The sequence below is a fragment of the Canis lupus genome, chromosome 5 (genome assembly GCF_048164855.1).
Source record: "Canis lupus baileyi chromosome 5, mCanLup2.hap1, whole genome shotgun sequence".
Lineage (NCBI taxonomy): Eukaryota > Metazoa > Chordata > Mammalia > Carnivora > Canidae > Canis > Canis lupus.
In genome coordinates this window covers 20248779-20261836 of record NC_132842.1, presented here as the reverse complement: position 1 = coordinate 20261836, position 13058 = coordinate 20248779, and the positions used below count along the sequence as shown (strand labels likewise).

The window sequence follows — 13058 nt, the reverse complement described above, 5'->3', positions numbered from 1 at the left end:
TTTTGAGTCTCCACCTGACTGTACATTTCTCTGCAAACCTTTTTCCATTAAGTCACATGGTATTCAACACATATTAGCTATCATTGTTTTTTTAATCAAGACTATCATAGGCACACCCTACAGAGATTCTTTATTCAGAGAGAGAAGAGTGTGTGTGTGCGCTTCACAGATCTTTAGAAAGATTTAGGATATGGATATCTAGCTATCTAGCTCTTTCTCTGCTAGTGTTTAAAGTTTAGCTCTACCATATCCAGCTGTTTGACTTAGGCAAGGTACTTGACTTCACTGAGTTCAGTATCTTTACCCATAAAAATGAGAGAACAGATAATTAAGTACCTACCTATATCATAAGGTTTTCAGAGGATTAAATTTGCTAATACCTATGAAGCTCTTACATTTATGGTAGCCATATAGTAATTACTCAATAAATGTTTGCTACTATTATTATCAAAAGACTTTTCAAATAAGGACCAGGTGTGACAGTGGAAGATTCAGTGTTTGAGAGAGCAGTTTGGCAGTACGTATCTAAAGCCTTCAAAACTGCTTTGGATCTCGAGGTGTGATAGGCAGAACAGTGAGTTCCCCCCTCTCCACCCCCCAAAAAATTGTTCCCATCCTAATTCGCAAAACCTGTGACAATGTTACCTTACCTGTCAACAGGGACTTTGAAGATATGACTAAAGATCTTAAAAAGAGGAGATTATCCTAGGTTATGCAGGAAAGGCACAGTGTGACCACAAGAAGAATTGAGGAGGGTCAGAGTCAGAGAAGATGTGATGAAGGAAGCAGAGGTCAGAGAGAAAGCCTGGGAGATGGTGTACTTCTGGTTTTGAAGATGGAGAAAGAAGTCATAAGCCAAGAAACGCTTGTCCCTTTGATCTTCCAGAAGGAAACACCTTGGGTAAAACCTTGATTTTAAGATTTCTGATCTCCATCATTATAAGATATCCATCACTTATATCACTATAAGACAACAAATTTGTGTTGCTTTAAGCCATTAAGTTTGTAGTAATGTGTTACAGTAGCATTAGGAAACCAATATGTAAGGTAATAATAGAGATGTGAAGAAAAGATTTATAAGAAGGATAAATACTATTTATAGTAGTGAAAAATTATAAGCAACCTAAATGTCCTAAAATAGTTGATTGCACTGAACAAGGGGAACTTCCATAAAATGGAATATCACACAATCATTAAAAACCAAGTTTATAAATACATTTAATAACAACGAAAACCTCAAGATATTCTCAGTGAAAAAAGAAAGCTATAGTTTCTTTTAATGTTAATGAACACCTGTCAAATAAAGATTGAAAAGATATAATACAAATTCTCGACAGTGTTTATCCCTGCATGAACATCATATATAATTTTTATTTTGAAATTTTCTTCTTCATTTGTATAGCATCAGTATTTCCCAGTAAACCATAATCTCTGGAGGAAAAGAATATAGCTGTCTTGTTACTGCTGTATCCCCACTGTGCAGCAAAGGAACTGACATAGAAACCACTAAAAAATTAAATGCTGAATGAATAAATGGGTATGTTTTCAGCATTTTCTAATCTTTTCTACCCTTGGGACTTCTGGGATTCTAGCAAAGTTATGGTTCCCAAGTCCAAATACTCCCCTTTCTTAATACAGTGAAAGATAAATCTTGGCAAATCCACTATAAATGACTAATGTGTGCAATCACGTTGTTGGGACTGGTTGGATGGGGAACAGATTAAACAGAGCAACATTATTAATCAGGTGAGATGATGAAGCATTTCCTAATTTTTAAACAAATTATATAGTTAAAAATAAAAAGAACAAAAAAATAAAAAGAATAAGTCTAAAAATATTTTCAAATATTCAGCTTCACTAGGAATAAAATATTAAAATAACAATTTTACATAGTAAACTATATAGTTTTAAATATTTTATAACACAAACATTATTGGATATAAACTGGTATATCCTTTTAAAAACTAACCCGAGGGGCACCTGGATGGCTCAGTTGGTTAAGCATCCAACTCTAGGTTTTGGCTCAGGTCATGATCTCAGTGTCATGAGATCAAGCTACTTGTTGGGCTCTGTGGGGAGTCTGCTTGAAGATTCTTTCCTTCTCCCTCTGCCCGTCTTCCCTACCCTGCTCACTTTCAATCTCTCCAAAATAAATAAATCTTTAAAAAAACATAAACAAGTAAAATCCTTAGTATAGTAGGCAGTAATAATTACTAAGGGGAAGAATAAATCAGGAAAGAGGATAGGGAGGCAGAGCAAAGACAGTAATTTTTTACAGTAGCCAGGGAAGCCCTAGGAAGGTAACATTTGAATAAAGACAAGGAACTAGTCATGTGTCTATCTGGAGGATAGCATTCCAGGCAGAGGAAACAGCAAATGCAATGGCTCTGAAGCAGGAATGTTCTTGGAGTGTTTAAGAATAGCAAGGAGATCACTATTCCTACTCCATTCCCCAAGAGTTAACACTGATAACAGGACAATGTGCATCCTTGCTGGCCTTTTCCTATGTCTAAACTCATATATATTATACACGCACATATTCTGTATATATACAATATATTACTCTATAATTTCCAGGTTTGTTTACAATGATATCTAACCCCTGTAACTGCAAGGTCATCCCTCTAAAAATTATTTCTAAATCTTTAAATTCATCTGTATGATTTTTTAACAATTCTATTCAGGCACTTTAATAAGCACCCAAAACTGGTATACCTTTTTTCAGACTGATGTGACTCATCCAAGCAACATTTTATTACTTTGCTATTCAAAATATAGTAAATTGAGGAATATGAAGAACCTTCATGAAGACTAAAATATAAGGCCATATTCTCTTTTTGAAGTATAACTTGTTTGGGAAAAATGAATATATGGTATTGAAGAATATATGACAAATATGTCTTTAAAGGTATATGTACATATGTTTGGGCTTTGTTTTTTGATTTTCTTTTTAAATAATGGAATCACAAGCCCTTTAATTTTTACAATCACAGGAGAAATGTGAAAGATCATCTCCTCACAGCAACACACTCTGGATTTAATTGTTTCCTTTGCCAAATATTAAAAACATCAACCCTGAAGACAATCTAGAAAAATGATAGAGTTACATCTTTTCCCCCATGCCACAGTCACCAACATTATGAGATTGCAAAATTAACCGAGAGAAATCTCACTGCATGGAGAGCAAGGTAGAAATAAATGATTAGCATTATGTCAAATCAACAAAGACTAACAATAAGTTTAAATAGTTAAAGAAATACCTGACTCAGCAACAAAAACCACAAGAGTAAAGCCACAGAAATAAAATGCCCTCTGAAGAAGCAGAGAAATTACTCTAGTACTTTATTATCATCTAAATTTCCGGGTTTTCAGGAAAAATGTAAGCAAGGCAAAACTACTTACTTAGTATCTCTAATTTGATCTATGAAAGTTCAAAGTCTAACTAGATTGTGTAACTATAAATCCTTCATATTATGGGTTCTTCCTGGATCAAAATTCTTCTATAATTAAGGAACATACCAAAGCCTATGAGGGTCGTGTATGTGCTCAAAGTCTCAGACATTTATTTCTTAAATTAAGTTTCACCTCTGAAGTACAAAGGGATTATTAAATTCACTATTGTGTGTGAATAAAAACTCACTAATGGATGCTAAAGAGCTTCTATGACTAACTCTGATGGAGTTGTTTTACTTAGTCCAAGAGGTTTTGCTCAGTTTGCAGTGATTTCAAGTCCTAGAATGAGGGGTGTCTGGGTGGCTCAGTCTGTTAAGTGTCTGCCTTCAGCTCAGGTTATGATCCTGAAGTCCCAGGACTGAGCCCCACATCGGGCTCCCTGCTGAAAGGGGAGTCTGCTTCTCCTTCTGGCTCTCACCCTACCCATGTTCTCTCTCAAATAAATGAATAAAATCTTTAAAAATAAAATAAAGACCTAGGATGAAAAAAAAAAATTAGTGGATAACAGTAAAAGCAACTACTGGTCCAGGTAAAGTAATGCTATTTGTTGTATTTTTTTTTTAATCTCAACTACATTCTACCTATTTTCCAAAAATGAGATGCAGTATTTTTGCTTTAGGCAGGGTGAGAGCTAATTGGCACCATTTCTGAAAAGCATTTTTTAGAAAATATTTCTGATAATCTTCCATGGGCAAAGCAAAAGGCCAACAAATCCTAAAAAGGCTCTAGACACCAACAAATATCAAATTCTACATGTAACCTTAATCTCCTTATTTTATGATGATAATCCCTCTGCAATTACTTACAGATTTGCTATCATATATCAACTTCTTTCAATTTTCTATGCAAAGAGGTAATATTTCTTGAAAGGAATAAAAGAGTTAAAAAATAAAACACTTAAACTTCATTATTTTCACCACAGCTCATTTTAACATATGATTAAAATTCTACACTGAGTTAAAACCAACTTATTCCCAAAACACTTGATTATTTGGAGACAATTTCATGTTTTATCATGCAGTACAAGAAAAAAATCTCTATTATCTATTAAAATGCACATATAATCATGCATACAAAAACATTTCATGATTCTACTTATTTGGTCACTCTCCAACACACACACACACACACACACACACACACATACAAAGCCTTGACACACGCACATACATGCATGTTTATCTCTTCCATAATACTTATTAATATCCTTCAAAATGCTACCTATGGACCACACTTTGGGAAATGCTGACTTAGCTTATCCCTTCAAAGAAAAACGACCTTTGTGATTCAGACTTAAACTTATCACAGTACAATGGTATCCATCCACTTCAAGCCATACATATTTCATAACAAACATGATCCTAGTTCATTTATTCACTTATGCATTCATCCAACAAATATGTATAAGCAGTGTTCTAAACAAAATCTTATTGTGGAACTTACATCCTAGTGGGGCAGGACAGACAAATGATAAATAAATAAGCACATATTATGTACAATGATGAAAAGTACTATGAGGGAAAAAAAAGAAAAAAACAGAGTAAGCCAGATAGTATAGGAGAAGGAATTGGTTCTACTGTTATAGAGGTTGGTTAGAAAATGTCTCAATAGCAAAAACCTGAAAGAAATGAAGGAACAGGCAGGTATCTGGAAGAACTCTTTAGAACAGAAAGGAAAGACGCTGCAAAGGCCCAGAGATGGGAGCATGCTTATTTTGTGAGAGGAACAGCAAGGAAACTGGCACTATAGACTGAATGTTTGTGTCCCCCCAAAATTCTTATGTTTGAACTCTACTTCCCAATGCACTGGTGTCATGAGATGGGGCCTTTGGGAAGTAACTGGCATTAGAATTAAATGAAGTCATGAAGGTGGAGTCCTGATGAATAGGATGAGTGCCCTTCTGAGAGTCACGAGAGAGCTTACCTCCCCTCTCTACTCTCAGCCATGTGAAAACAAAGGCAAAGTCGGCACTCTGAAACCTGGAACAGGGCACCTCCCCAGAATTCAACCACCCTGCCATCCTGATTTTGACCTTCCCAGCCTCCAGAACCGTGAGAAATAAATGTCTGTTGTTTATAAGCCGCCCAGCCTACAGTACTCTGTTAAAGCAGCACAAACTTCCTAAGACAGCCAGCAAGCCTGGAACGAAGAAAGCAAGAGGAGAGCACAAGAAATATGCTCAGCGAGGGGAAGGGCTGGCTCTAGACCAAGGAGGACTGGGGCTTGAGGACTTCAGCTTTCACTGAGTTATATGAGAAACCTCTCAGAAATTGTAATCAGAGGAATGACTTATCTAACACATTTCTAAAGGATCACGCTGACACTAGAGGAGTCAAAATAAATTAGAGGCGATAGAGCAGAAGAAGCAAGGAGACCAGTAAAAAGGCCATTGCGATAATCCTTTGTCCAGGTCTCCTAAGAAAGAACCCAAGGCAAAGCTTAGCTGCAGATGCTCTTTCTGGGAGGCAAAACCCCAAAGTAGCAAAAGTAAGGCACAGTGAGGAAGGGAGGAGGGTAAGCAAACAAAAGGCAGTACATAACTAAACTGGTCACAGCTTCACAAGAAAAGCCAGCGAAATGCTGTCATGTATGGACCACACTCCTCACAGGGGCAAGAGGAGGGATGTATCAAAGGGGACAGAAGCCCTGCAGTAATGCACTACTTGGTCTAAAGCAACACTTCCCAATTCCCATATGCACTTGAGCAGGGAACATTGGTAAGGGGAAGAAAAGAGAAAATGTATCTGCTGACTCCTTCCTCACCATATCTCTTCCTGATCAAAAGTCATCCCACGGGGCATGTGTAGGAAAACACTCCTGTGGTTCTCCTTTACTCACACACTACTACACACAACACTTCTGACACCAGATGGATGTCCACAATACACTTTAATTCTGACACTAACTGGAGTCATCCAAGACCCCTTAAGTTAAGAGCTCAGACCCATAAGGCTGGCCCCAAGTCAGATACCAATCCCAAGTGGTACCTACATGTTCCAGATTACCTACAACTGTATCCTACTTGGCTATAAACCAAAGGTTCCCACAATTCCCTCCATGGATTCTATCATTTGTTAGAATAGCTCACAGAACTCATAGCAACACTTATGTTTGATAGTTTATTATATAATGAAGGATATTATAAAGGATACAGATGAAAAGCCAGATGAAGAGAGACATAGGGCAATGTCTGGAAGAGTCCTGAGCACAGGATCTTCTGTCCCCAAGGAGCCGGGGTATACTGTCCTTATGGCATGTGGATATGTTCACCAACCCAGTTGTCTGAACCCTATACTTTTAGAATTTTTATGGAAGTTTCCTCACATAAGCATGATTAATCATCAACTTAATCTCTAGGCCCTCTCCTTCCCCAGGATGTAGGGCTGAAAGTTCTAAGCTTCTAATTACCCTCCGTCTACCTGGTGACCAGCCCTCATCCTGAAGCAATCCAGGAGCAGATCAAGAGTTGCCTCATTAGAACAAAAGGCACTCCTGTCACCTAGAAAATTCCAAGGGATTTAGGAGCTCTGTGTCAGGAACCAGGGTCAAAGACCACATCTGAGAATAAAAGAGGCTCCTAGTGCTCCTATCACTTAGGAAATTATAAGGGTTTTAGGAGATCTGTGTCAGGAACTCGGGGCAGAAACCAATATATGGTATTTTCTATTCCTGTACTTGCATGATTCTTCCTCTCTTCTCCACTTAGGGTTGTGTTATCCAGCCTCTCCAGACAGCTTCTGGGCAACACTTCAGTCTGGACACTGGGTGGACTGAGCATGTTACGGAGCACAGACTGGCAGAGTCATGCAAAGAGGCAACAACAGCAGAGGTGGAGGACTACGTTGAACAAGCAGCTCAAGACCCAGGAGGCATGTGGGGCCAAGTGAATCTGGGGTGGACATAAATTAAGTTTGACAAAACAGAAGATTGAGGTGGTAAAGGTAAGGATAGAGAGGAATAATAGAATTAAAAATAGAGTTTGAAGGGTGACCTCATGGAATTTGGTGAAGTGAGTAAAAGAGAAGCAACAAAGATGACTCCAAGCCTTGGGTGTGGGACCCTGGAAGAATGGAGGCACTTGTTGCTGGAGTGAGGAAGCCTGCAAGGGGATCAAGTTTTGAAGGGGTAAGGTGAACTAGGAGTTCAGTTTTATATACCTCTAAAAAAAAAAAAAAAAAGAGATAATAACCAAGTTAACAAATCTGGCCTTATAGAAAAACTACAGAGAAGCTCACTTTACTCACTTTAGAGCTAGTCGTCATCTTTGTTTCTTCTCTTTTACTTACTTCATCAAATTCGATGGGATTTTTGTCAACATTATCAAAGGTAATGCACATGAGTCCATGAGCAGAGCCCTGGCACCTCGTCTCACTCACCAGCTTACTGGTCCTGGCACTTCTCCCGTAGCTCCATCAATGCCCTCCTGTTGCCCAGCAGGCATTTCCCAAGACATGCTCCAAGAAACATTATTTTACAGGATGCTCATAAGTGTCATCCCCTTCCCCACTCAAAAAAAGGATTCACTGCTCAAATACATATGGGAAGCAAGTGCAGATTTAAACCACATGCACCTTTTTTGCAGGGTTTCTCAACACTTTTGGCATATTAATGTGTCCTGAGATTCATGGGACAATATCATATGAAGAGTTTCCTAAATGTATTTGACCATCAAGGCAAACTTATGAATACCCCAGAGAAGGCTATTACATAAGATACCAGCCAGGAAACGGCAACTAACCCAAGAATTCATTTTAGTCATTAGTTCACTTGGTTTATAATATCAAATCACTCCTTGAAATCCCTTCTTCCCTTTATTTTCATGGCACAGTGTTCTTTGGGTTCTCCTCTTGCTCTCTAATTTTACCTGCATGGTTTCCCTCTGTGAATACTACTTCTCTACCCAGCCCCACAATGTCACTGTTCCTTTTGTTGGTCCTCTTCTCTACACTAAACACATATGAAGAAACAAATCTTTATCTCTAGTCCCATCGATCCCTCAGGCCGAAATGTACGAGCAGCTGCCTATCTGGCATTTCTATGGTTCACACAGACAATTCAAACTTTGTAACGCTCAAATGGAACCTATTTTTTCCCTACTACTTGGTTTAATACTATCCCATTTGATAAATCACTCAAGTCAGAAATCTAGGTAACTAACACCCAAATAGCTACCAGGTTTTGCTGATTTTTAGATCCCGTATATAACCCGAGTCATCTTCTACATTCATTAGTTCTGCCTAAATTATCTCTAATAATCTACTAACTAAACTGCCTAAATTATCTCTAATAATCTACTAACTAAACTGACTCCCCACCACTACCACCTTATAATCACACAGTACAATTTCTAGAATCTAAATAATAGGTTCTTTAATTTTCATTTGCTAATCAGACCTAGGACATAAAAATCCAAGCACCTTATCAAATTGTATGGCATTTCAGGATTTGGTACCTCATAAATATCCACTTTTTCGTAGCACTTATAATGCATTAATATTTCAATACTTGTATATCTCCACATAGGCCACGCTATTTCACATATGCGTGTGTATAAGATGTTCCTCTCTGCCTGGTATAACCTTTCCCTTCTTAACTATCTGAAAAACTCTGTCTTCCAAAAACGCATCTTCCAAAATCCTGCACGGAAAAAATATCATAACAAAACTGAACAAGTGACCAATTATAAAAAAAAAAAAGAATATACCAATGGCAACATGAGTAAGTCAGAAGATAAATACAAGTAACAAGTATATGAAAATGTTCAACTTCCTAACATCAACGGTAGTACTATATACTAGTTCTATATACTATATATTAGGAACTATATAGCTCTATGTATACAGCTTCATTAAATCCACCTACCAAGCCTGTTAGGTTAGTATTATCAACCCAATTTTATCAGTGAGGACATCAATACAATTAAGTGGGGAAAGCTAGTTGTTAGTTGCAAAACAACGTGGAGAAAAAGAAAAGGAGCGAAGATTTACCAAGCACCTACACTGTATTTCATACAACTGTTTCAGTTAACGTTCGTAACACCCTACGAGAAGGTATTATGGCATCCATCTCACAGACAGGGTACCCAGGCTCAGAAAGTCAAATAGCTTTCTAGTACTTACACAGATAATATTTGCCAGTTCTGTCTGACTCCTAAATAATGGTATTAATTTTATCACTCAGAGAAACAGGTGTAGTAGTTCCAAAATCATTGAATAGGAGGCCAGGGAAATGAATACAAAGTAGATCCAGGTTAGGAAATCCATTCCCTCATGGATGAGTAAGCTTTCTAGAGAATCAAGAGGGCAAAATAGAATTTTCTGCTCTCATCATTGCCCTTCTCTTTTACCTCTTCATACATATTCATTCTGTATCATCTTCTGTGGCTATAAATAATCCTTTCCTTCACTGATATATTCCTGCATAATTCAAATCTAGTCTGAAAGCTCTTTGACAACTTTGAATCTTTAATCATCAGTTTCTTCTAACGCCATTTTTAAGATGTAATAACTTTCTGTAACTTTAAGATTTTTGCTAATAGCCATCCATATTTACTGAGCACTTACCACGTTTCAAGCACTACTGACATACTTTTATGAATTTATAATGTTCACACTTCCCCTTCGAAGTAAGTACTATTATTGTCCCCATTTCAGAGAACAGGAAACTGAGCCACAGAAAGTTTAGTTTTTGTCCAAGGTCACAAAGCTAGGAAGTACCAAGGCCTTCTGACAATGTAACTGTGCTCTTAATTAGGAGATGAAATGACCTCTTCCTGAAACTGTCCTACATAAACACTGTCTGCTGTTACTACTTCGTAGTGCCAAAAATGTAATAATTTCAGGCAAAGCTGCTATGAAAACAAACCATCGTATTTCAAATTATTTGACACTACCAAATGCTTATCAGAGACCTTTATGTATCAAATAATAGAAGAATAAGATAGCATTTGCAGAATAGAAAAACTGTGACGTGTGAAGGACTCCTGAAAACGTTGGCATGTGAGTGTATGTGTCCCCCCCTACTGATGTTTCTTCCAAGTGAGTGAGTGGTTCCTATTCATTTTAAACTCCTTGCCCATCCTATCTATTTACTTCTTCCATGGAAGGAAAAGTGACTTCTCTAATTAGCTAAGTTACCAAGAATAAACTGGGTGTGCTTACTCAGATTCCCCCAGCCCTCCTCTTGGGAATAAGCTACCCACAGGCCACATGTGTTCTGCTTCTTTCTCCAGCTGTGCCCAAAAGGTATGCTGCCTAATTGTCTGGTTGAATATTAGCTGACCCATGTGGTCCTCTCACTAAGCTACAACCTCCAACTCAGTCTTTATTAGTAATAAAAATCATACAAATTTTTATTTCCTGTTTGCCTTACTCTTCTGTTTTATAACTCTTTGTTCAGAATTATAAAGAGGAGTATTATTTATTGAGCCCCCAAAAGTTCCAGTAAATAGGTCATAATACAAATTAAATTGATTATCTACACATTAGGACAGGGTAAACAATCTGATCTATGAAAAATGGTAATAAATACTCTGCAGTGAAGTAAGCATTTTCATCACAGAAAAGATAATTCCATCATCCAATGGAAAAGGAGGGTTCTCCTTTGTTGAATATACAATATTCATCCTACATGTTTCAACTTTGTATTTCGAGTTTGGAAAAAATAATCTAATAACTCCTATGGCTAACAGAAAACATATGATCAAATGGGACATTTTATCTCCCTTCACTTTAAATCTGGCAACAAGTCATATAAGAATAACTATGGAAAATAGAAATAAAGAGGTCATTTTTACAATCCCAAAGAAAATATATTTTCAAAAAAATTAAGCAGTTGAAATTCTAGCTCCTTACAACCAATGTTCCAAAAACAACCTCAGGTGACACTCAGATCTACATTTAATCATGATATACTTGCCTGATTCAGTTATAGGCACACCTAAGTACAAAGTGGTTCAGTAGGGTCCCAAGTTGGCATATAAGTCATTGAGAAATAAAGATAAGGATCCCTGGGTGGCTCAGCGGTTTAGTGTCTGCCTTCCACCCAGGGCGCAATCCTGGAGCCCCAGGATCGAGTCCCACATCAGGCTCCCTGCATGGAGCCTGCTTCTCCCTCTGCCTGTGTCTCTGCCTCTCTCTCTGTGTGTCTCTCATGAATAAATAAATAAAACCTTAAAAAAAAAAAAAAGAAAGAAAGAAAGATAAAAGAAATTCAGAAAATATGAGTGACAAATGGCTTGAAATTTTAACAGAAAATATTAAGGCTGAGTGATTCCTACTAAATAGGATTACTATGTAACTAAAACTCAAAATCAATACCTTAAAAGACCTTCAGAAATTCATTGGTAGGGCAGGCCTTTTTACTTTAAAGATGTCTCAGTAGTTGACCATATATATAATAGTAAGTAACTAGAAGGATGTTTCAGTAGTTAAATATATATATATTTATGTATGAATATACATTATATATAATATTACTATTATAGATATATACTATTATAGATACATATTTATAATAGCAATATTAGTAAACAGCTAGAGCTTTCCTTTATTCACTACCTTAAACCACATTTACTCTTTCTCTGATACTATATAAGAAAAACAAAATCTTATTTGCTACCCACTTATATTTGCAGGAGCCTTGACCTGTAGGCCCCATTAATATATAACTCATGAAACTACTTCTTCCACTGCTTTCTGAAAGGAGATAGTTTCACTTGGAAGATTCTCCTCAGCCAATACTTTATAGACTGTGCAGACATAAATAATATCAAGGCAGTAATAAGTGCTTCCTATACAGGGCAACATGTGCTAAGTAATGTGAAATATATTTGCTATATACCTGTGGCCATCTAGAGTCTTTGCCTATGTTTTCAATGTTTGAAAATTGTGTCAGATTTTGAGTCTCTTATTTCCAAAACACTTTCCCAGCTTCCTTTGCTGGCAATGGGATTTAATATCCACCAACTAACCACATCCATATACAACTTTAATTCAGAAGCAGCAACGTGAGGCAGCAAAGGGAAAAAAAAATCCATCATCCTGGTGATAAAGATGGTAGAAGCATCCACCCTTCATAGAAAAACAGGGATGGCACTTCTCACAACTGGCCCCCAGCATTGGTGAAAGCTGTTATGTCAGTATGAAGCTTTGTGGGGGCAAGGCCCGGAGTGTGGTTTGAGCAGTGTTCCTGTTCACCTAACCTGTTTGTTGGGTGTCTTATAGCTTCTGTGAGTTTCCAGATGTCCTTTAATATATTTTTTTCTGCTTAGGTTAGCTAGAGAATAGATTATGTGGTTTGCAACTAAGTTTTGTATTATACAAAAATTTGGGCTTAAGCAAACTATGCTTTTATCAACATAATGGTAAAATGATTATCAACTCTTTGCAGACAACCCATCACAAGTGTGGTATTGTGCTCAAGTTATACAGGAATAAAAAGGAAGGGTAGGAAAGGCAGCATAAGCCAGATCTCCCAGGCTGAGTAAGAAGATGGGACTGTGATTCTAATCTTGAAGGGAAGCCGTTAAGGCAGGGCAGTGAGTGACATAATATTAGTTTACTGTGCAAAAAATCATTCTCTTACTATGTGGGAAAGAGTGAAGC

General features: G+C 37.3%; 1 protein-coding gene and 1 long non-coding RNA gene across 6 annotated transcripts in view; one reads left to right on the top strand and one right to left on the bottom strand.

The window, feature by feature from the left end:
* Positions 1 to 13058, top strand: part of LOC140633317 (uncharacterized) — a 115303-nt gene that overhangs the window by 73369 nt on the left and 28876 nt on the right. The window contains exon 3 of the long non-coding RNA XR_012030939.1: positions 7160 to 7394. This is a non-coding gene — a long non-coding RNA (uncharacterized lncRNA). The remainder of the gene's footprint in view (positions 1 to 7159; positions 7395 to 13058) is intronic.
* The window catches only part of TRDMT1 (tRNA aspartic acid methyltransferase 1), a 74579-nt gene that overhangs the window by 40752 nt on the left and 20769 nt on the right, over positions 1 to 13058 (bottom strand). The window lies entirely within an intron of this gene.